Source organism: Filicampus tigris, chromosome 8 (assembly GCF_054856515.1).
Source record: "Filicampus tigris isolate MCC_2025a chromosome 8, RoL_Ftig_1.0, whole genome shotgun sequence".
Classification (NCBI taxonomy): Eukaryota; Metazoa; Chordata; class Actinopteri; order Syngnathiformes; family Syngnathidae; genus Filicampus; species Filicampus tigris.
In genome coordinates this window covers 4,340,001-4,362,856 of record NC_141224.1, presented here as the reverse complement: position 1 = coordinate 4,362,856, position 22,856 = coordinate 4,340,001, and the positions used below count along the sequence as shown (strand labels likewise).

The 22,856-nt window shown below is 45.2% G+C and overlaps 1 long non-coding RNA gene across 1 annotated transcript in view; it reads left to right on the top strand.

Moving 5' to 3' along the window:
• LOC147143109 (uncharacterized) overlaps positions 1-22,856 on the top strand; it is a 202,933-nt gene that overhangs the window by 52,137 nt on the left and 127,940 nt on the right. The window contains exon 2 of the long non-coding RNA XR_015087931.1: positions 2,458-2,507. This is a non-coding gene — a long non-coding RNA (uncharacterized LOC147143109). The remainder of the gene's footprint in view (positions 1-2,457; positions 2,508-22,856) is intronic.

Here is a 22,856-nt window from a genome sequence, read left to right as displayed (position 1 = left end):
TTGTCAATGTTTTCTTGTTGTAAAAATGTATTTATTTTGTCTTAAAATGTCATGTACACATCGATGTGCTGCTTATTGAAAACTAGTGCCGTTAGCTAATGCTAATCAGTGCTCTGCAGATCTGCTTATCTTTTGGCTTTGATACAGTCATGCTTCCACATAGTTGCTTGAAAATCATGGCTCTTTTCCCAGCCTGGCTACCTAGTTTTGCCCGTGTGTGTTTGTGTGTCCTAATTGGGCAACATTTGCAAGGGCTCACTCAGGGACACATTTTCCAAAATAGGCAAGATATACTTGGTGGTTTAGGGTTACAGTTCACATCTGATGGGTGGACAAGCACTCCAGACATCCAACTCTTCATGTACAAGCTATTAAAAAGACACTTTTCAAAAATATTCCCCCTTACAAAGGTAAAAAAAATATATATATACTCCTCTTGACATAAATAGAAAGGTTGAAATCAGGTCTAGCTAACAAGAGCAGCCCCCCTGGTGTCCCAGCCACTGTCCTGTCTCCCGCCATCCCCCACCGGAGAGAAAGTGAACTATGTACAGTAGGAAGTCGGCCGGCCGCGTTTCTGGCGTCTTGACAACGGCGCTGATCCGGCCCCCTTATGAGTGAGATTGATAGGGCCTGTGATCAGGGACGCAGCGCTCGCTCCCGCCGTCGCCGGCGAGATGGATCACATCACACCCGGCGTGTCCTCCGCTTTCAGGATAAATGAACAGAGGGGGAATCTATCACTCCCCGAGAGGGAGGTAGTCGGGCGGGTGTCAGAAGAAGACTTTTCTGACGAGGAAAGTAGCAAGGTAGAAGAGTCGGGGATGGCGAGGTAAAATAAGACGGAGGAACTGGCGACTGGGTCCCCCCCCCCTCCTCACAGGTTAGGTGTTAGGGTGGGGGGGCTTTTCCCATGTCGGGCTGTCAGCCTGCCATTTGTCACGGTGAGCGATCGGATGCGCCACTGAAGCCATCGCTCACCAGCTCTGTGGTTTGTGTGTGTGTGTGTGTGTGTGCGCGTGTCGGTCTATTCATACAAACCATGTCTGGGCAACAAGCTGTGTTTGTGCACATACGGGAATACTGTACACAGTACATAGTTCCTTAAATAGATGACGTGTCTCAATTAGTCGCCGGGTGATTCACTTGAGACGCGTTTGTGTTTTTTTTATGATGCCAATGCCATAAAACAGAAAATAAAATTTACAGCAACTTAGAAAAAGACATAACAATTCATTGCTGTTTTTATTAAGTCAAATAAACGCTTCCCTGAAATAGACCTCTCCTTTTTTCTGTCAGGAAAAAAAATATATGCGCCTAATAACAGCAATTATCGCAGTTTAGAGACGCTATCGTTCACACATGGGCATGAGATGAGAAAGTTTTGAGCATTTTTGTGAACCAAAACAGCGGCACCGAAATAGTCTTTGATGAATCAAAGGCTGGAGTCGTTACGCGTTGACAGAATCTTGAACGACTAGATTTTTTACACATGGAGACGAGAACTTGGACTCTGTTGCTAACCAAAACAGCAGCACTTTCTGGGGGCACTCAGATTAAAGTATGGAGGCTTATTGCATGTTATAAATTACCCTCTATTAAAGGTGATCTGACGTTATGTGGGGACGGACAATAGTTACCAGCTGAGCCCATTTTAAATTCCTTCGCTAATCAAAACAGCAGCACTAAAACTCAGATGACTTTAATCGTGGAGTATGACTGCATGTTGTAAACAAGTTTAGCGTGTAGCTTGAAAGATAATCTTGGGGACATGCCGAGATTGTTACATATGGGCAATAAGCGATGATCCGATCAGTCAATGAGTCTTTAGTCCGATGGTTAATGCTCGAAGAGCTTATAACGCTCTGCGGAGCAGCGAAATGTCCGTCTTCATGGATCCGCATCAAATCCATTTTGAATATCCAGTCTCACTGTATGTTAAAGGAATTCTTTAAAACAAAACAAAAAAAAAACGTTTTTATATGGTCTCGCTATGTTGCGGATTTTTGGGCGGGTCTGGAACGTAACTCGCGCATGAGAGACCACTGTACTCTAATATATTATGTTTTGTTCCATCCCACCTCCCAGTGGTCACAATCAGCGTCTCTGACCTCAAGACTCGCTGTGCGCTGCTCATTTGTCCTGGCTACAGATCTTGACTTAGTCACGGCTGACTGGCAAATGGCACCTTATTGCATTAGGCCACGGCTTATTAAGCCGACGCTCTTGAAATGCGCTTTGCTTAACTGGGCGACAGCTTCTCAATGAGCTCGTCTTGCGAGACACGTCCGAGATAATTGCCGAGCCGAGATGCTTTGACTGTTGGTTGTTTTTTTGGGACGTGGTTGACACTTGTCACGGACGCCGTTCCTGCCCCACTGAGCACCGCGTGTTGTTATTGATGTGATTTTTGCATATTTCCCAGCTAATATGTCCTTCGTTGTCTGCCACCACCAGACTTGTTGTTCCTCTCCACGAAGAAGAGTGACAGCTTCAACGACTGATTGGTGAGTCCTCCACTTCCTCGGCCTCCTCGAGTAATCCCAACATGGCTCTCAAGTGCCGCCTCCCGCCGCACACTCCTCCTCGCGGCGTACGCTGTGATTGCCCGACGTCCAAATGGCAGTGGCGGCGGCAATTTGCGGCGAGCCAACAAAGGAATGTTGTAACAATTAATCACGGGGCGAACGCGGAGGAAGGCGGTAATTACGTTCATTAAGTGGCGAGCGCTGAGGACAATTAACCAGCGTCGGCGAGGGTTGTCGCCGCAGATGCTGTAATAAGTCACCCTGCTCCGTTTGACACGGTCTAATGACTGGAGAGCGTGTGATACTACTGTATGTACGTACGGTCACGGGCTTGGTGAGCCGTTTGAAGCCTTGTCTTTGATATCTTTCATTTCCTCGGCAGATTTAATTTCTTCAAGACGTCTGTGTTTACCGTACCTAACAAATAGGGACATAACATGGTGGTAACACAAGATAACGATTGTGTTTGATAATTTATTAGGACCTTTTCCATCCAGGTAGCGCCATACTATAGTTATACCAAACCATAACCATTGTTCATGCTAAACAGTGGTGGCCAAACTTTTATTCATTTATTCAAGACGTTAAAACCACCCGTCCATCAAACAATTGTTTATTGATTTTAATTATTCTGAAAAACTGAAACTTCAAGGTGATAAGGTACAAATATGTTTTTAAGGATTTTGGGGTGGTCCACAGCCCTATCTCCTATTAGAATAGATACACCCCTGCACTCAGCAGCAGGCAAACCCATCTCCACATTCAGAACCAAAACAAGAGAAAGTTGTTAAAGTTGCTAATCTTTCAGGCAGTCTTTACTAGAAGATCAATGGGAGGAAACCATTCGTCGTATATGGAATGTTTATCAACCTTTTTTTAATACGTTTTTGGGGTTAAATGTTTTTTTCTTCTCAGCCATGAATTTCAATTGGCGTCAATTATATGCAGATCAAATGGCAGATTTTCACCTAGCTTTAGCTTGCAGGAGTGCGGGGTTATGTTCATGAGCCCCACTGTTGCGTCACAGTCGTTCAAGATTCTGAACGGCTCTCTCACAGAAACATTTAATAACAGGCGGCAAATGATTCCACACTTGAGCTCGCCTGAGAATCGCCTGTACAGGTCATTAAAAAGTTTCAGTAAGTTGACATATGTGCCTTGTTGATCACCTCATCTGTACATTTAATAGATGATTGTGACAGAATGCCGTGCAGATGACATCATTTCCTGTGGGAAAAGTCAGAAACTCTGTGTCAGTGTGTCCTTAAACAACAGCCCGGAAAGTGAAACCACTCACAAAAAGCGAACCCAGTAGATACAAAAGTGGATTAAGCTGATTGGCCGTGCCCGTCCCGCCGATCAAACGGCGCCGTTTTCTGCGGCGCAACGCGAATCGACTTGAACCGCACCGGCGTGGTGATTGGACAAGAACTCTGCAGCCTGTAGCTGTCAATCAATCAGTGCAGAGTTGAGTATTTCTGACCTTTCCCCGCCATCTCCTCCTCCTCCTCCTGAAGCTGCCAGCCGTGAAAATAAAAGATGCTTAGAATCCCTCGCTGTGTTTATTGATTTCTTTTTTTTTTTTTTTCTAAATGTCTAAAATGCAGAGCATCTCGGTGTACTCTCCTCCCTTGACTTGAAAGAAAAAGAAACATCTCAAGGTATCTATGCTCTCGAGGAGAGACAAATAAACAGTGTGGGCTTTTTATCACCAAAGACAATGGCCACACAGGTCTTATTTTAGTGACTGCCAACCCCCCTTTTTCTCTTTTATTTCTTTTTCCTCGGGCGTCTTTCTTCCCTCGTCCTCTCTCAATCGCGAGCCTATTTGCAGCGTGTTTGTTTTCACACTTTCTCCCCCCACCTTTCAGTCCCCCCGCCGTCGCCACCTCCTCGCACGAGGATGGATGCGAGGCATGTATAACCTCAGGTAAGCTCAAGTGAAAGCAGCCCGACTAGCCTCTCGTGTGTGTGTGTGTGTGTGTGTGTGTGTGTGTGCGCGTGCACGTGTGTCTGTGGGAGGCTCTGGCTCATCTCTGCCTCTGCATCCCCGTAGCCTTAATCTGTGACAGACCATTTCATAATCACAGCCGAGGGCCCTTCTTCTTCTTCTTCTTCTTCTTCTTCTTCTCCCCCCCTTCCTCCTTTTTCGTCTTCCCGCGCTCCTCCTCCCCCCCAAGCACGCCGTCTCTCCCAAAGTGCAATAATTCACAGGCGTGCAGCACCCTCCCACAGGCGGATTAGCAGGCGGCGTGCTCGTCCTACATAATCTCGGCACAATGAGGCCCCATACGTGCCGCCCGCAACAGTCACGCCATAGGGCGCCGTGCATGTGCGCCGCCCGCTTCCAAAATGGACCCCCAACTGGCGCCTGAAGTTGAGGCCCGACATTGTGGGGACATCAGAAATGAAAACACACATTTCGTCATTTTGCATGAATGTGACTTTGAGGAGGCGGTGGTCAGACGAAGCCAAACTTGAGCTGTACGGCATCGACTCCACTTTTTGGGAGGACGGAAAAATGTGTTTGACTCAAAGAACACAAAAAAAAAGGGGTCCGTGTGCAAAGTAAACGTCATTCCCCGTAAGCGCTGACGCGTCGTCAATTGTGATAAAATAAACTGCTCACATCTCGTTGTCTCGTGAAAATTCCACCTTCAAATTACCGCCAGTTGATGACTGGTTAATGCATCATTAACATATTTTTGAAGAAAAAAAAAAAAAAAAAAGCAAAGGACCGCGCGCGTTACGATCCAAATTATCCGTTGCAATAGCAGCTGAGCCGATTAGCAGCATTGTTGCCGAGACATCATTACACTCTTCAATTTTTGGGAGTAATTCAACCATTTGGGAGAACCATCTCATCTACTAGAACTGATTCAAAGAACGCAAAAAAAACCCCCAAAAAAACACATCTGTTGATGGTTCCCGCTGTATCTATGTATGTAATATTATGTTCATGTATTAGCTTCAGAGGGCTTAAGTGAGAAGCTGTGCACAACCGCTCCGGTAACGGAATGTCAAATAGGATCCATCGCTCCATTCCGGTGCGTTCCATATAATGCCGTAATGAAAGGCGAGGATTTATACCGCATTAGCAACGAGCTCCATCAGATTTACAGCCGTAAATCCATTCTAGAGCGGCCAAGTTTTCCTTCTGTAACGTTTTCCGGGGCGCTTAATTTAATTTGCCCTGCGAGTGCCAGGCTGTTCTCTGGTGTCAGGTGAATGAAATAATTTGCACATACTTGGAGCCTAAAGTGTGGAAATTGCCCCGTGTATTTGATTTATTTATTTTTCAAAGAGGAATTCTGTTATTGGGAAACATGCATGCACCATTAGGTCTGCTAAGCCGCTGGATGCTGTGTGGATTACCTACGACGATCCCTTTATATTTATAAAGCTTTACCTAAAACCAGCGCCACCTTGTTGCCTCCATTACGCCCACGCGCCGCCTTTTTCCATTAATTCCCCATCTCGCTACACCTTTAAACGGCACGCGCCGAATCACGTCGGCATGGGATCTGATTCCAATGCTGCCAGCGCCTCCGCCGTGTTAAACATTCAGCCCTTCTCCAGTCTCATCCTGCTCTTATTTCCGCCGCCTCAGCACAAGCCCACACTGAGGTAATCCCTCAGAAGTCGGGGCGAAAAAAAAACCGAGCGACGCCGGGTGGGTCGCAGCTGGAAAAAGCGTGGCATCGCATACGATCTTCTGTGCAACCCTTTTCACACTGCACTTGCTCAGTGTGTGAGAGCTATAATCACACATACTGTCTGCACTGAGTTCTTCCTTCATTTTTTTTTTTTTTTACTCAGTTAAGTCTTTAAAAATCGTTATGAGCGTTTCCCACCCAAATGTCAGACTTGTGGAGATGCTCCACTCACCGGTCTTCATTAAAGGCGTCATCGTGAGATGAGGCTCGCCGTGTGTAATCCGAGCGCATGTTCACGCTGCCCTCCTTCCTCTCGGCAACTCCAAAGAGGCTTGTTAATCCTTGCCCCCCCGTTGCCTTGGATGTTGTCAGGTAGGTGCACGCATACTAATAAACACATGCTAACGTTAGCTTAGCAGGCGCCGGATGCTGCACGGTCTCCACTTTCCTGCATTGCTCGGTTTCCATCATACTTGCGCCTTGTTGGATGTTTATTACCTGTAAAAAAAAATTCTACAATTTCTTATTTGTAATTATGACTCTCGTATGGTGAAAAACTCGCTAAAGTCGGGCCACCTGTATCTCGAGGCACGACTGTGTAGGGAATAAGACTTCATACTCTTTATCTGGTAAAATGGTGTTGTATTAGTTTTGGATCTAGAGACTGACTTGACCAGACTTGTCTAAAACCTTGCACTTCTTTCCCCTTATTTCAGACTTAAGTCGAGATTTGGTTGATTTTAGAAAAAATTGACAAAAAAAAAAAAAAATCTGTCCTCGAAAGGTTGTTTTTACTAAATGCTGCTCTCGTCCCGGCCTCCATCCCTTTCCCCTCCCCTTGCCTCGCTCTCTCTCGCCGTGTCACCGTGGCTGATTTATGGCTCTGTTTAAGCGAAGGCCACACGTCTCTCCCGACGCCGCTATTTGTTTCAGCCCTGCTTTAATTTTTTTCCCCTCCCCCCCAACCGGGAACCAACAAAAATTAACCCTTGCTTCTATATGCACGCTCAACCCGCTTCAGGGAGCGTTGACCATCCACCGTCGCCACATCGTCGGTGATGTGGAAAAATGACACGCCGCAAGGATGCCATTAATAATGCTCACGGGCAAGGTTTTCTTGACGTGGGAACACGGCAACCCTTTTTTATCAGCCTAATTTCATAAGAGGATCTCGTTCGTGTCTGAGCGGGCCAGAGTGGCTATTTTTCCTCTTCTTTTATCTTGTAAACAGCCATTACTCGGAGAGCCGTCCGCCGTGGCAGTAAGTGAATATGAATTTCAAAAGCGAGCCATCTTTTCACATCAGGCCGCCTTTCACAAACGCTTTGACATCACCGTGGCATCGGGCAGACTTTCCCCGTGCTTCCGACGGCAACGTAATTCATCCGCATTGTCTCGACAAGACTTCTCTGTTTCCGTTGTTGACGCTCTGGATTAGATCTCGTAGATCTCTCTGAAGCCATTGTTTGGCCAAATCCAAAACACAATTGCATATTGTGACTCTGCTTGTGCGGCCATTCATTGTAAATATTTAAAGCACTTGAGAGGAATGCCTTTCATTGACCACGTTGCGCTATTGTGCTCCACTTACTGTATTGTGGCAGCCTGGCATGGAGGAATCTATTGTTTACCCTGGTAAGATGCGCCATTGTCTCTGCTGGGAATTCCCCTTGGGAGATGCTAACCGTGGAACTGCTTAGCGTAGCATGGGTACCATCCGCTGGGATTCGGCGCCAGTGGGCGCAAAGACCATCCCCTGGGACTCGGAAGCCGAAATCGTGGGCAGACAGTAGGCGGCGCGACAGTCATTGGACTCAAACTCGCAGCTGTCCGGATTTAAATGCAAGTCTCAACGCTTCTTGGAGAAATCGAAAGTAATTTGCGCGCTTTGCGAAGCTAAATTCAAGGACCATAATATTAGCTGTACGTCTTTGGCGGATCATCTCAAAGCAAAATACCCTGCTAAAATGACCTCCGCGGGGCCTTGCAAATCACAGCGTGGAAAATTGTGCAATTAATTAAACATTTTTCTCTCAACTCAACTTGTGCCGTCCACCCAACTTGGGAATCAAACACGGACCCATATACAGCATGTATGTTTAATTAAAATGCGTTTCCGTTGGTGTGATTAGTGTAACTCCAGGGTTTTTCTGTAAAACATAAAACAAGAGTAGAAGCATGTCCAACAAATCCCACTCCCAGATGCCAAAGAAATCATTTCCACCAGAAACCTGCGTGCCGTAGTATGACCTAATCCCCCGCCAGTCATGGCACAGCCCCCCTGCAACAATCAGCAGCGATTCCACACCCGTCCACGCTGGGGGGCTCTGAATACAAGGCGTGCCCAAGTTCAGGTGTGTTTTGTAGTGGACGCGGGGCACTGCCAACACAGGTTAGGCTCCCGGTTGGATGCGGCTTGACAGCACGCAGCGAGCCTGGCAGGGCCCACTGGGCACTTTAGCCTATCGGTGGAGCTGGAGGGGAGCGAACAACACTTGACTCACAACTCAAGTCCAACAAGATGAGCTGTTGGTCAATCAGTGTCAGCCCGGATATGCTCTGCTGCTTTGCAATGGAACTGGCACGCAGTTCTGTTGGCTGTGGGTTGTGAGTTTGAAACGAAAGTTTTATTTCACCCTTTTCCGGTGAAATGTCGCTGTATGACAGCCATGTCTGTCACGTTTGCTTTTTACCCCTGGATTAATAGCTTTTGTTCAAGTATTTCATAAAACACAACGCAAAAAACACCATTTTGATGTACACTGCGCAATGACAAATCCGTCCCTCCGTCCATCAAACTTCTTGTCACAATTCAAATTGTTTTTAGAACAGAAACACATTTTTCGACGACAAATGTCTCTTTACCGTGATTATTCATCGACCAAATTAATGATCCTAAAAACCTGTCTCCGTAGTGCCCGCTGGAATTTCGGGGGGGAAAATTCATGCCTTGAAGATGGTTTCACTTAACATGAAAATTGGTAGGCATGTCTATCATGAGCCACATTACGGAAAAGTCTCAAGGACATATGCCCAAAGAGATACAGGATGTTGGCCTTTTTTGGTTTGAAGTGGGCATTTTAGACTCATTTCAGGGAATCATTCAAAAAGCTAGCTTGTCCCTCACATTTTGTCCACTTGCTACCAAATTTGAACTTTGTGTACTGGACAGATTGGCTTTTGTCGTCGCTGAAGTGTTGATCCTGATGAAAACCACGAGTAGACGTCTCAAAAAGCCATCCGTGAAAAGACAACAAAAGTCTGTCATTTTGGTTTGAAGCAGCCATTTTGGGGTTATTTCCAGGAGTGCTTCAAAATCGAGCTTTTACTTCAGATTTTGTACATTTTACATTTGATCGAACTTTGTATACTAGACAGATGCGTTGTGAAATATTTTTTTGTTATTCTATCATTAGTAGAAAAACAAAAAGTCTCAAGAAATGATACCTTGGTTTAAAGCAGTCCTTTTATTTCCAGGCGAAATCCTTTTTCTTGCCCTCAAGGATTTGTCCGGATGCCACCAAATTCGAACCAGACAGAAAGCCGATGCTCTGTACCTACATTTGAATTTTCGTCTTTGCGTGTAAGCGTAGCATGTTTCCGAATTTTAATGACTGCCATAAAAAAAACAAAAAAAAACAGACGAAAGTTTAAGTCAACTTAACGGTTAATTTAACCATCATAGTTTGACCTGTTCATATCCATCAAGCTCGATTTTGTTGAAATATACATTTTAAGGTCAATCATCTGTTCCAAAAACATTACATTCATTGTCATTGTATTCTCTATTCGTTAAAACCAAGTAACTGCGATTGATGCCTGAAAGTGGACTTAAGAGGGTTCTCTTCAGACAGTTTGTCTTTTGCGAGTGTCCAAATCTCAACCAATTGGTCGAATTTCAACGGAGTTACAGCTTTTTGCATAGCGCGACACTATTTAGTCACTGGGGTTGAAATGCCAGGAATTTAATTTAATGGAGACCCGAGATGTAAAGTTCAGTGGGAAGAGGAGCCTAATGCCTTCTTAAGGTGAGCCATTTCGCCACCACGCGACCGCATTTGTATACGTCTGCGTATTTACCCGCAGAGGGAGTGGAGGTGACCTTTTCCGCGAGGAGATGGCGTCTTGCGTGGAGACGTCGCTCGCTGCATCCTAATGGTCACCCAGGGCCACCTTGCCTCGGTGGCCGTCCTGATATTTGCCTGAATGCGTGGATGGACATTTTTTTTTTTTCTCTCTCTCCTCTTTTCCCCGTGCAACCCTCTCACAGATGTTTGCAAAGAATTTGTGGCGAGCAGAAATGGAACAAGAGTTCTTAGAGGATTATATGTAGTTTATATCTCCCAAATACAGTCGCACCTTGACATTTTTTTAGGGATTACTTGCGCGCGACAATTTGAGTACGATATGTTGTTTGGGGGGGGGGTGTGACCTCAACTTACTTAGCAGTTCGGCAGATAGTCGGCAATTCTTCATAAAAAGATGCTACAAGTTGTTCAATGCCACTCCCATTTGAAGTTTAGTGTCAAACTAAACATACAACTAAGAGAAATACATGTTCACTTAAAACATCCTTACAACTTTACCTTTCGTTAGGTTTATGCTAACAAACGATGCAGAATGCCATCGATGGACTAATGAATTGCATCGGTAGATCAAAAGTAAATGTAGACTTGGACACACACGCACATCGTTGTATTCATGTGTTAACGTGCCGTTAAAGGGTGTGGCCTAGTGACTGACAACAGGCGCTCCAACTCCAGCTCGGTTTGGCCATTAATCACGCGGTTAGTTTAGTGTCAGCATGTGCTTCATGCTCCTTGCAAGTGTTTTCATTTTGTATTTTTCTGTACCGTATAAGTGGCTCAACGTGACAGAGAGGCAAAACTTGTACAGCTTGTCTAGATGAAAATTGCTCTTTTCAAGTAAGTCGTTTTTTTTTTTTTTGCTACCCAGCTACCAGTTTGTGTCTGAATCCATAGAAAAATCAATTTAAAAAAAAAAAATCCAAAAACAATCCTCTTCCTGACCACTATTGCGAGTTTTGGAAATGACAATCATACGGACGAACCAGGACCAACGGTGATGAAAACAAAAATCCCAAAAGTGTTTTTAGCACCGAGGGAGCATCCACAGGTGCAGTTCATCTCCGGAGAAACTTTCCGGAATTGTCCGCTGGGAATATAACCATCGCCTCCTGCTGCTGTGCAGATCATTAGGAAAATGAACGATTGCACTTCTGTGTGTGTGTGTGTGTATGTGTGAGAGATGTTTGTGCCACCGGGCTACGGGCGGCATGATTACTCCGCTCTGTCTCCTACTTACCTGCCGGCCCACTGACTTACCGTCAGCATACTAACTTTCTCCCCCGCCCTCAACCCAAAGACACACACAGGAGGCGCTCACAAATACATTTATTTGTCTAGATTAATCGCCACAAAAGTTGTGAATGCATCAAATCCTGACAGCTGATTCTAGGCCAGTAAATTTACCCCCCCGGGGATCCGCTTTCCTTTGGGGAGGTCGCAAACACCCCCCCGACCGACCCCACTAGTTGTTTTTCTTCTCTTGTTTTATGTGCGTGTACCCCGCTCGCAGGCAAATAGCGCAACATACATTTTAAAAGCACATCAACGACTTGGGGGCAGAACATCACCCCCCCACACACCCCCCCCCGCTCCACCACAAAGGTCGGAAAAATTACAGGAGCATCGATTGATGTCGGCGGGGTGGGAACAAATCTCGGCACGGGGCTGGAGATTTTTCACTTGTGTGAGCTGTCCCCCCATTAACAAGCGCATGAGATAATGTCGGTGGGTGGACACACTGTGCGCGTGTGTGTGTGCGCGCGTGTGTGTGAGTTTGTATCATAGCAAACGTGCTGAGCCTTACAAAACAAGGAGTGCTAATGCTAGTACTTTGTCTTCGCAGTGATACATCAGTGCAAAATATTGTTACAGTGGGACCTTGATGGGAGAAAACAATCAGTCCGGGATGTTCGTTTACTTCGTTTCTTGCAAAAATCCCGGATCAAAATGGAAAATTGTCTTCACTTTTTTCTAATGTTGTGATGTTGCAATTATTTTTCATGAGCAAAACCCTCTTTAGAATATATTGAACACTAGTTCAAATATTTTCCTTGATTTCTGATTTTGCAACTCGTCATTCTTCACCGCATACTCGCGGTTCAGCAACTGCAGATTCACTTATTCATTGATTTAAAAAAAAATTTTTTTTTTCTTTTCTCAATATTTTTAAAGGTAACAAAAACATGTTTTTGTTTTTTTTCATTTCTTTTTTCATTTTTTTTCCACTTAAAAATGGTGGATCTTCGCTGCAAGTCATGGGCGGAGAAACTCGATGTCAAGCTGAATTGTGACATCACAATTATGTCAAATTTAGAAATGGTTTGCCTACAGACACATTTTCAATATAGGCAGATAAAAGATTTCCCAGGTGGTTTCATTTCACATTCGATGGGGAAGCAGGCACTCCACAGATCCAACTATTCATATATAAGCAATTAAAAAGTCAATTTTCATAAAGTGTCCTTTTTAAAGTCCCGCTCAACGTACTGTAAAAGTGCTCCTAAAATCCCCTTTGATTAAATTACTTTATAATACGTTATGTCGGTACCAAGTTGATTTCTGTGGCGCATCCCTGACAGCCACTTTTGTTGTTTTGTGTTTTTTTTTTTTTTTTTCCTCCCCCAACCTATCATCATTTGAACTCGCAGCTCTGTACGGTTTGTTTCGAGATGTTCCGAGCACTTAAAGATAATTATTGAAGAAGAAAAAAAACAGACAAATGATGCTCTAATAAGGAGGAAACAACCGTCCCGCCGTCTTTTGTGACCACCTTTTCAAGACTTCATTTTTTTTGTTTGCCCGTTTGACAGAGTCGGTCGGGCTCTCCCATATGGACGCCTGCCATCATAATTGGCCGAGCGCGGCGGATGCAAATTGCCGGTGGATTTATTAAAAGCGCACCTTAAAGGAAGGGATGAGAAAATGTCTGTCGAGCGAGTGAAATTACCATTTGACTCGCAGTCTGTTTTTTGTTCGTCAGCCTCTTTTTAAACTTCCCTGCGAGAGGTCAGACGCAGGCCTTCGTTTGTGGAGGAGGATTTTCGCCATCCCCGTGCGGAAAATTGCAAGGCATTTAGAACTATCGGAGAAGGTCAGGGACCTTTTCCTTTAATTTCCCTTTATCTTTTCTCGCATGCCGCTGCACCTCACGCGCATCGCCGCGCTTGTGTCTGGCCCCCGTCCGTACGTGTTTCTGTTTACTTGTGTATGCCTTACCCCTGCCCACCCTGTCAAATAAACTGCACAGAACTTTGGGACACAACTTGAGGTACAGCTAAGGAGATTGAAGACATCCAAAAATGCAGCTTTGAAGCATTCGAGATAGCAAAGGTGTGTTTGATTTAAAGATTTAGGTATGAACTTAATAATACGTAACAGCAGCGGTGGTGTAGCAGTTAACTGCATCATACCGAGAACTGTTTGTTACACAGCTGAACCTCTCGGGACATATCCATCCCGCTGCATAAATATATCTATTTTTTGTGGGCCGCTAAAGCAAATCAAGTGTGCCTACTTCATGTCCCTCGCTAAATGGATTTGTTCTTTTCATAATGGCCGAAAATGTATACGGAATTCGCAACTTTTCTTCACTTTTTACAATTTTTCTATTGCATTTTTCGCACCAAACTCCTTAACTCATTCACTGCCATTGACGTATTTGTCTTTTCACAGTCTAGCCATTCAATCGCAGGAACTTATTGATATTTTTTTCCAAACGTTAGGGTAAAAGAGGGTCTGAAAATGTCTGGCAGTGAATGAGTGAACATAAATTGAACACTAGTATTTCTATTTGGTTGTCATTAGTCAACATGATTTGAAACCCAGTTTGTTGTTAAATTTGGATAACAATGAAATGTAGGGGCAATTGGGTATATGCAATATCAGGTGATATATCTTTTTTTTTTTTTTTTTTTTGGTTACATTTTGGGGTGTGGGCTGGGGGAACTCCTGCAGAAGTTTATCACTGTTCACTGTACCAGTAAATTAAGTTACAAGCTTGGTCATGTAAATCAAGGTAACACTGTATATGATTGGCAGTAAAAATATTTTTTTACTTTTGTACATGCATAGATTCCAGTCTCCTTTTTATTTTTTTTTTATTTTTTATTTTTTTTAAACCGTTACTTTTAGCATAGCACCACCCCTCACCAACATAAGTATGTGTACTACGCAAGTATAGAGCGTGAATCTGTTTGGCCACCTCTGCCGGCTAATCCGCGAGCGAGTCGCGCAAGCGCAGGACCGGAACTAATGAAGACAACTATTCAATTACCGGCTCAATTAATGCAAGCGCCCCCCAGCCAGAGATCGGAGATGAGCCGAGCTGGCTCGCCTCAGATGTTGCCGACCACAACTGGAGGACAAACAACACGTAACGTCTCCCCAGTCCCTCGCCTCAGCAGTTGCGTTTGGCGCCGCTTTAAGGCCACTTCACGGCCTCGTGAGGGGAACCTCACATCTTTGGCACCCCAATTGAACTTTCTTCCCAAGATCAACTCCATGATTGCGCCCTTCTTTCCTGGCAAGCTGCGCTAAACTTGACCAAGCGCAATAAAAAAGTCCAATTTATCCAGATTCCCCCCCCCCCCACCATCTTTGATTCCTGCTATCGATTACATTGGACTTATCTTTGCTTTTTTTTCTGGAAGGGGGATAAATCTGGGTTGTTTACAGCGCAAGATGACCCGCGGGGGCTGCCGAGATTATTCTTAACCCTCTGCTTCGCTGAGGTTTTGCCTTGTATCGATAGCGAGCCATGTTTGCTTATAATTAAGTCCCTGCCAAACCTCAGGTGGGACTCACTTCAGACTCCTCTGTCCAATTAAAAAGCAGCCTTCCCGCCTCGCTTCAGTCCGCTTTGTTACGCACGTATAAGTACCTTCATTTGGTACAGAAGTTAACGGCAATGTAGCGTTTGAATTGATGCGCGCTGCTTTCTCATATCTTCGTATAAAGCACCTCAATGCCCAAAGGGAGGGACGCGCTGATTAAAGTTTTAGCGGCTCGACAACAGGAAGATAACAGCTTAATTATTCCCCTTTAAAAGAAATTAAAAATGGCAAAGGCCACGGGGGAGTTGTGTCTAATTATTTCATTTATCTGTAAAAGGACTCATGAGGCTGTTTTATGTTGTCATTTTTCTTGGCCTAAGCAGTATTTGCCTTCTTGCGTTGTGTTGCGTCTTCTCCACTTTAGATTTTGTCGTCATGGCCATGCGTTTACTAGCTTGGGACATATTGATGCTATTAGTGAAGTTGTCCAGAGTTGGCTCGCTCCCAGATTGTACGCTCGGGGACTATTTTTTTTACCCACCCTTTGTAATCGCATGGATAAAATTGTCAAAAACAGTGAAATACAATACAGCGGTAGCTTCAGTCATTTCATTGCTGTACACCAAGAACATTGTCAAAGGGATTGTTGATGATTAAACCAGCGTATGGTTGAACAAGTTGTCATTTGTACAAGCTGACCGAGTGTCATATCATGTGTACCTGCAACCGATCGTATGTCAGTACACTGCCAAAAACTGTCAAACCACGGATGCTTTTGTTTTGTTCTGCGCACCAACGGAACACCGATTGCATCGGGGATTGTAGAGCATCGTTAAACCAAAGCGGAATTGTCTATTTTCCACTCCCGACTCATGCGGCCTCCACCTCTCATCCCGTGACATTTTTTTTTTTTTTTCTTTCCACCCGCTGCCGAGTCCACGGCGGAGTCCGCGGGAGCCCCATTTGCCGTGACATATGGTGAACAAGGCAGCCACTGCGAGCGAGTGGCCCTGTCTGGAGCTGTGACTTAGTGTCGTCCCTCAGTGCCGCTGGCAGCACAGGGACAGAGGGGATGAAGGCGACGCGGGACGGGATGAGGGGGGCTGAGGAGACCCAAAGAAAGGGTGGGAGCGGCAGCGGGGTGACGGGCGGCGGGGAGGGGGGAGCGGGGTATTTCACGCGGGTCTTTTTTTGCCCTGGAGACACAATGGCAGTCCTAAGATTAGAGGGGTAATCAATCTCAGCATGGAGCCAGCCAATCTCAGCGCCCCGCAGCCGGGCCCAACCTGGCCCTCCTCAGGTGGGGGCAGGGCTGGGGGAGCAAGGTAACGCTGACATGTAGGCAAAAATATGGGCGGTGTGGGGGGGGGGGGGGGGGTGCCGGGGGTCTTGCCTGCAGCGCATTAACAGTCATTTGTCTATGAACAAATCTTTGTGTCGGACAGGTGGTGAAGCATTGCGCCCTCAAATATGATTAGTGCCATCAATAAAACACCAAAGCTGGGGGACTCCCTTGATTATAAAGATGAGCTGCAGAGGAACAGTCTGAAAGGACTTGGAATTGGGGGAGGTCAATGGTTCTGGTCTGGTAAAGGAATGCAGAGGTCGGTGTTGTGCAATATAAATATGTACTTGCAAAAATACCTAGAAAATCCCAGTAAATTATTTTTTTTTTTTTCGTTAAACAGGTTGCCAAGCAACATTGACATTGCTTGATTCCCATTCTTTCAATTCTTTCAATTACAATATATTTCTTCAGACGTTTTCAAGTAATCCAAAGCCACTCCCAGTAGTAAACCAAACTGCGAATCCACGCGTACCGCAGTCATCCGTCCGTCCATCCATCCATCCATCCATCCAGCCACTTTTCGATAGCTCGTCCGCGTTAGTGTCACGGGTGAGTTAGAGTTTTATCCCAGCTGACCTCAGCGTCGACTCAATCGGTCACCTGCCAATTGCAGGGCACATACAGACAAACAAAAGTTTCTCACACTGTTTGGGATATGGGAGGAATTTTCCCGGAAAATCCCTACGCAAACCGGCAGAACATATTTCAAGGAAGGCCAAGATTTGAACCCCAAATCCCTTGACTTGTCCCACTAATGAAACATTCGCTCTTCGGGAAGCAACGGCATTACCCAGCTCGCGTAGCTCGTCCGCACCACATTATATATAGACCAGATCCAACCAACTGGCTGCAGACAGGCACTAGTCAATTTATTAGACGGAACAAAAACTGTTTTATTCATCATCAGAGTCTGAGAGAATTTGCCCCGCCTATGCCTATCAAAACGCTCAGCTTGGTCGTGTGATACAGGGGGAAAAAAAAAATCACAAGCGAGCAGAAATGAGCAATAAAACCAATGTGTTTGGAGTGCTTCTTCAAAAATGGAAGCAGTTTGGACGATATCGTCGGTCCTACTTGAGGTTTAGTGCCGGTTCACTTGCGGCCCCCCAAATATACTTCACCCACCACAGGCTTGAAAATGGCAACGGAGCCAAAACGGCTTTGGCACATGGAGCCCGAGCAAGAAAAACAACCCTTTGGTGTATTTTGAAAGAAAAAAAAAAAAAAAAAAAGATTTCCCAAGATTGGGACTGGCTGGTTGAAGAGAAACATGCGCCAGGCTTCCACTAATTATTGCACAACAGCTCTATTCAGCATAATGGCGCCGTTGTGCGATTTCAGTTGAACCATTTCGATTTGTTTTCGCGAGGGTGCGTCAAAATATGTCTTTACGTGAAACCGGTGTTGCGGACCGCCGGTCTAGACAAGCGTCAGAAGTCCCCTTTTTGAAGTTGCACACCATGGACCGTCCACACCTGTCTGAAACCCACGCCTGACTCTTTGAGCCCTCTGTTTTCTAAATCAACTCTGCACCTATTTATCGCCTTACCCTTCCCTGCCCCTCGTTCCTTTTCCATGTTTGACTCAGTCCGAATCGTGGGGAAGGAAATAAAAAAAAAAAAAGAGAGGGAAAAAGCGTGGGTGAATCTGAGCAGAGAAACATCCTCTGGGTCTTTTTCTTTTTTTAAAAGAACTCCTCCAGATCTCATGTTTAATTCATGAAGGAGGGCTCAGGCGTGATACATCCTGGCATGACAAGCAGAGTCCATCTTTTTTTTTTTTTTTTGGAGCGAGAGAAAGGGGGGGGGGTGGATTGGACCGGACCTGACCGAGGGGGTGAGATGTCAGTGCCCCCCCCACCCCCCCCCTCCCTCCCTTCATCAAGCCGGTCAACAGCTGGGAGCCAACGCAAGTCTTTTTTCTTGGAACGGCAGCGTGGTTAATTAAACAAGTTCCCCTCGGTCAGAAAGCAGCTGGAGTGGGTTTACTCGGTGTGCCAGTCAATGCCAGGTTGACTGGAGGGCACACGCCGCCGCACAAAGGAAAGCAGCGATGCCGTTCCGACAACACCACGGATGTTGTTACTTTTCGGGGGAAACATTTTCCAATTTAAAAAGATCCAGTCCGAGAAGACAGAGTGGGATGCGATGCCTCGCTTTTTGGCTCACCCACGCGTGGCCGCGAGCTTCAATCGGCGCAACCCACACCCTTAAACCCGCCGCCGCTGCTTTATGCAAAAGCACGCGACGAACAAATTGAATTTTTGTTGTTTAAGGCCGGTCACATCCGCATCCTCGACAAACGCGGCGACGCGCGCGCAGGCGGGCGGGCGGGCGGGCAAACGAGCCGTATCTTGTCGAGGGAAGATTAGGCAGCCGTGTCCGCCCTCGCGGACGGCGTTGGTCAAACCCGCGGCGATTTCGCAGGGCGCTTGATAGTCGATGGAGACACTTGAGAGAAACAAGATGAGTTTGCAGTGCTTAAATCCGAGGTAGGGCTCGCAAAGAGGGAGGAAGGAGTGCGTGTGGGGAGGTGGGAAGCTGGCTACAAAATGGCCAATTTCATAGCACGCGTGTGGATTAAGATTCCGCCTTTGAAAACGCCGCGGAATGCCCATGTTCCAATTACGCCCTGATGGCATGGGCGGGAGCTGTGGGGCCATGTTTTTCGGATGCTCTTGCTTTGGCTTGCCAGATTGTCTGGGGGGCAGCGTTTGTGCCTACTTTGATTCGGTGCCAGCGAGGCCCTCGCAGGCTCTTGGCAAACCCCGACGCCTCCCCATCAATATGCTGGCACCGTGCGGCGGGGGTATCAAAAATGACCCAATTAGAGGATGGCAATATGTTATGACAGGCAATACCTGCTTGGGCGGCGGTGTTTGGAAAAACGGACGTTTTGCATCACAATTTCTTTCCCCATCTGTTTATTTTGCCCTGAACTGTGGATTTTGTTTACTGGCATTTAAAACCTGCACAACTTTCCTTACTTATTAAACAATTAATAAGAAACTTTGCTTTTTTTCCCCTTGCTTTGCCAGTACTAGGAGTAGTAATATCTAAATCTGTGGCTTGACCTTGAAAATACCTAGCTCGGTTCTTTGACTTTTGACAATTAAGGCTGAAAGAATTAAATTCCGGATGTTCAAAGTTTTCAAAGTACACACAACAATAAAGAATTCTATATTTGTAAAAGAGTCTGGTCTCAAGCTGAAGCCCAACACTGAAAACACTTAACTGCCAATTCTAACCTTAAAGCCAAAATCCCCCACTCAAGTCCCTCAATTCTAAACCCCAAACCATAGCCCGAGACCCTTCTCACAATCGCCTGGCGCCCTAACCATACCTACATAAACCTAAAGCCCGAATCGTAATCGCTTAAATCCCTGACAACAGTCACCTACCGTAATCGCCTAACCCCGAGCCCCTTTCCGAAAACCGCAGACCACAATCACCGGACCAAACCCAACCCACCACCACCTAACATCTAACCCTAAATCCCCAATTAGACCGTTTTTAATAGTGTATCGAAATTATAATTATGAGCCAATATTTGTCTAACTAAAAACTGCCGATAATCATATTGTCACAAAATTTCCTTAAAACAATTTACTCTCTGTAGTACAGACGCAATTACCCGCCCACTATGAGTAAATGAGAGGACTTCAATTTTTCTTGGTCTTAAAAAGTCTTTCATTTGACTTCCTTAAACCTGCAGAGACCTTGACATACTAAAAATCAAGAATTAAAAAAAAAAAAGTGCCATGTTTAATCGTAACAATCACCTAGCTAATAATAGCATTTGTGCTCATTTGTATTATGTCAGTGCTTCTACTTTCATGCGTATATCCCGAATCAAATTTATTTCCTTCTCATTAGATTAAATGCCTCAGTGGCTCCTTCCGAGAGAGGGTGGGGCGGCGGGCGGTGGGGTGCCCGTGACGCTTTGGCAGCTGATAGCCCCTGGGCGCCGCACTGGTCGCCGGGGCTCGGGCCCCCCTCTCGCCGGTCCCGACTGGCACGTTTCGAGCAAGCTGCCAAGCCGGATGGGCATTTGGCGCCAGGTCCATTACCAGCTGGTCAGGCTCCACGCGGCCTTCTCAGCGCCATTAGGCTCACATCTGTCACAAGTGTTACCATCTCGCCGTCCTCCTCGTGTGCGTTTAACTAAAGTGGCATGCCGCTGCTTTGAGGAAGTGCGCTCGCCTTGTTTTGGAAGGCCAAGCCAGACTCAATCAAGCACTCGGGCATTTATTACATACATAAGTGGTTCTCAAACTTTATACACCAAGTACCACCTGAAAAAATACGTTGCTCTCTAAGTACCGCCATTATGACTAGCATTTAAAATACTCTGGCGTAGTAGGTCAAATGTTATGGTAATATTCTTTAGAAAGGAGACCGAATTTTTTTCTCAAAAGTATATTTATGATTAGTCTAAGACACTGTAACAATGTACATTTTGAGCATCATTGTTTCAATATGGCCAAACCAAAAATTGAATCAAATTATGCTACATATAAGATAACCAAAAATTCTACCTACCGTGCTTAAAAACAGTTGTTAAAGATTACATGGACTTCAAGTTAAATACAGCTGAACTATATTAACCCTAGGTTTTTTTTTTTGTTAATAGGGGTGTACATTGGTTTTAAAAACCAGTCTGGGTCGTGTTCAACACAGTAAGGCAGACAATTCAAGGAATTACAACCTGAATTTATTTCAGGAAAAAATTGTAATCTCATGAGATTCGTCCTCTATATTTTTGTGTTTTGTTTTGTACTGAACCCATTATTTTTTTGGGCACCGAACAATACAGTTTTGTACAACATATCTTGAGACTAGAATATTTCAAATGTAATAGTCGTTTTTATTTATTATGTTTAAATGAACATAAATACATGAATTTGTTTTGAACTAGTGACCCTCTAGTGCTTTCTTGTAGTTGTAGTAGTAGTAGTAGTAGTAGTCGTAGTAGTAGTACTCACAAAGTAGACCCTTGCCGCGAGTGGCCTGATGTCTTTCTTCTATTGACTGATGGTGTCCAAAGGTTAAGCCATCAATGAAATATTTCCTAAGTATAGCATAACTATTTCACTTCTGTTTGTTTGCTAGGAGGATCTGACACGCTCCTGTAAATGCCTCGCCCCGAAGCGTTCTCTTTCCATCTTTCTTTTTATCATGCTTTCCCTCTGTCGACCGACGCTACGAGCGAGCAGGGTTCCTCGGCTAATTTGTACGACTGAGCGCTCTGCCAGAAAGAAGGACCCGATTCCGGCCATTATCTTTTGATAGATAACTACTCTGCAGGTGCTCTCGGCGTGCCGCCGGGCGCGGTTTTGTAAGATGGAGAACATGTTTTTGCCCGCTGACGTTGATGCAATACGAGCCAGAAGCAAAGGTACTAATGTCTGTGTCGGGTCCACTCAATCCTGGTGGCTACTGTCTCTATTTTTTTTTTTTTTTTTTTTTCCCCATTTTTTTTTTTTTTTTTTTTTTTTTTTTCCTGGTCACAGCCTGCGAGGCGCTATTACAGAGAGAGCGCGACCACCTAGCATGAGACATTAACGTGAGTCTTTAGACTGGCCTCCAGGAAGTTAACAAACACATCTGGGGAGGACCAACAGGCCATTCCGATGTTGCAACGGCAGGTCGTAAAGTTGTTCCATCCCATGTTGTTTTGCGCCATAGTTGTGGGTACTTGGAATTAGCTGCATTTTTCGCATGTTTTTATAACAGTAGTATAGTTAAGTTTTTCATGAGCCCCCAAAAAAATTCCGTATTTATGATTGGATGGATGTCAAGCGATGTGGCTGAATGCTACCGAGCTACACAGCTACATTAATACTCAATTACAATACAACAATACTTAACTACAATAGTACTTAACTGCATTTATAATTCCATACGTATGTGGCCGAACGAGCGAAGCGTGGAGAGTCTGTCGCCGAAATGTACACATGCAGTCAAAGATTGGAGTCAAGGACCCACAAATATCCGCTCTCTCCTTTATTTCTTGCCTAAGGCAAAGAAAAAAAGAAAAGTAAAGTAATAAATATGGCGCCGCAAAACATTGTTTCCCGATTTACCCTTTTTTTTTTCCTTTTGAAACCAGTTGGTTTATGTTGCGGTTTATGTATTGCGAGTGTCAATCACCTGGTGTGTGAACATGAGTTGTGGATTATTTTTTTTTCCTTCTTTTTAAAGATTGTCCAGTTCAGTAGTGTTGTTTTGGTTTTCTGAAAAATTCACTGGCGCATTGGCAGAAGCCATGACGTGCGCTAGCCACAGGCTGAGCTGCACTGAATTTATTTACGGAGTAGACCTGTGACTTGCGTGTGAGGCTGTTATACTTCCTGTCCGTGGTCCGTGTAACAACTTGGTACACCTTCGTACTGCGCTGACTATGTCATCGCAATGAACTAGCTTGCGCAACGGTATAAGAATACATGATAACGTTGCTTCTGT